Source organism: Cherax quadricarinatus, chromosome 88, assembly GCF_038502225.1.
Source record: "Cherax quadricarinatus isolate ZL_2023a chromosome 88, ASM3850222v1, whole genome shotgun sequence".
Lineage (NCBI taxonomy): Eukaryota > Metazoa > Arthropoda > Malacostraca > Decapoda > Parastacidae > Cherax > Cherax quadricarinatus.
In genome coordinates, this window is record NC_091379.1 from 12,023,890 (window position 1) to 12,026,447 (window position 2,558).

Genomic DNA, 2,558 nt, shown 5'->3' on the forward strand with positions numbered 1-2,558 from the left:
AATATAACTATGTTGCGGCGCGACAGTCTGATCACCAGCCGCGAGTGTGAATATAACTATGTTGCAGCGTGACAGAAGATCACCAGCCGCGAGTGTGAATATAACTATGTTGCGGCGCGACAGTCAGATCACCAGCCGCGAGTGTGAATATAACTATGTTGCGGCGCGACAGTCAGATCACCAGCCGCGAGTGTGAATATAACTATGTTGCGGCGCGACAGTCAGTTCACCAGCCGCGAGTGTGAATATAACTATGTTGCGGCGCTACAGTCAGTTCACCAGCCGCGAGTGTGAATATAACTATGTTGCGGCGCGACAGACAGATCACCAGCCGCGAGTGTGAATATAACTATGTTGCGGCGCGACAGTCAGATCACCAGCCGCCAGTGTGAATATAACTATGTTGCGGCGCGACAGTCTGATCACCAGCCGCGAGTGTGAATATAACTATGTTGCAGCGTGACAGCAGATCACCAGCCGCGAGTGTGAATATAACTATGTTGCAGCACGACAGCAGATCACCAGCCGCGAGTGTGAATATAACTATGTTGCAGCGCGACAGTCAGATCACCAGCCGCGAGTGTGAATATAACTATGTTGCGGTGCGACAGTCAGATCACCAGCCGCGAGTGTGAATATAACTATGTTGCGGCGCGACAGTCAGTTCACCAGCCGCGAGTGTGAATATAACTATGTTGCGGCGCGACAGTCAGTTCACCAGCCGCGAGTGTGAATATAACTATGTCGCGGCGCGACAGTCAGATCAGCTGCGAGTGTGAATATAACTATGTTGCGGTGCGACAGTCAGTTCACCAGCCGCGAGTGTGAATATAACTATGTTGCGGCGCGACAGTCAGATCACCAGCCGCGAGTGTGAATTTAACTATGTCGCAGTGCGACAATCAAATCACCAGCCGCGAGTGTGAATTTAACTATGTCGCGGCGCGGCAGTCTGATCACCAGCAGCGAGTGTGAATATAACTATGTTGCAGCGCGACAGTCAGATCACCAGCCGCGAGTGTGAATATAACTATGTTGCAGCGCGACAGTCAGATCACCAGCCGCGAGTGTGAATATAACTATGTTGCAGCGCGACAGTCAGATCACCAGCCGCGAGTGTGAATATAACTATGTTGCGGCGCGACAGTCAGATCACCAGCCGCGAGTGTGAATATAACTATGTTGCGGCGCGACAGTCAGTTCACCAGCCGCGAGTGTGAATATAACTAAGTTGCAGTGCGACAGTCTGATCACCAGCCGCGAGTGTGAATATAACTATGTTGCGGCGCGACAGTCAGATCACCAGCCGCGAGTGTGAATATAACTATGTTGCAGCGCGACAGTCTGATCACCAGCCGCAAGTGTGAATATAACTATGTTGCGGCGCGACAGTCAGATCACCAGCCGCGAGTGTGAATATAACTATGTTGCGGCGCGACAGTCAGTTCACCAGCCGCGAGTGTGAATATAACTAAGTTGCAGTGCGACAGTCTGATCACCAGCCGCGAGTGTGAATATAACTATGTTGCGGCGCGACAGTCAGATCACCAGCCGCGAGTGTGAATATAACTATGTTGCAGCGCGACAGTCTGATCACCAGCCGCAAGTGTGAATATAACTATGTTGTGGCGCGACAGTCAGATCACCAGCCGCGAGTGTGAATATAACTATGTTGCAGCGCGACAGTCTGATCACCAGCCGCAAGTGTGAATATAACTATGTTGTGGCGCGACAGTCAGATCACCTGCTCTACGATACCAGGTTGGAGGTGCCGGTTTACAGGATTTATTGGTTTGTAAAGTTTTACAACTTAACATGATAAACATGTGTGTGTGTATGTGTGTGTGTATATATATATATATATATATATATATATATATATATATATATATATATATATATATATATATATATATATATATATATATATCTATTTATATATATAGTGCGCAACTGCACTGTTCCATATTTTTCTTGGGTATAACATTGACATTACAGTGTTTGTACAAACATTTAAGTGTGTTGAGTTACATCCACACTCAAGCTTACAACACCTCAGCTTAAGTGTGTTGAGCTACATCCACACTCAAGCTTACAACACCTCAGCTTACGCTCTTTGACATTTACTTTTTTACGCTTGTAATGGACACAAAAAAGCGGTAAAACCGCTAGGAAAGACCTTGGTTTTGAAATCTTATTAATAGAATATTTAATATGCAAGCAAAGTGAGCGCTATGTTGCGGCGCGACAGTCAGCTCACCAGCCGCGAGTGTGAATATAACTATGTTGCAGCGCGACAGTCAGATCACCAGCCGCGAGTGTGAATATAACTATGTTGCGGCGCGACAGTCAGATCACCAGCCGCGAGTGTGAATATAACTATGTTGCGGCGCGACAGTCTGATCACCAGCCGCGAGTGTGAATATAACTATGTTGCGGCGCGACAGTCTGATCACCAGCCGCGAGTGTGAATATAACTATGTTGCGGTGCGACAATCTGATCACCAGCCGCGAGTGTGAATATAACTATGTTGCGGTGCGACAGTCAGTTCACCAGC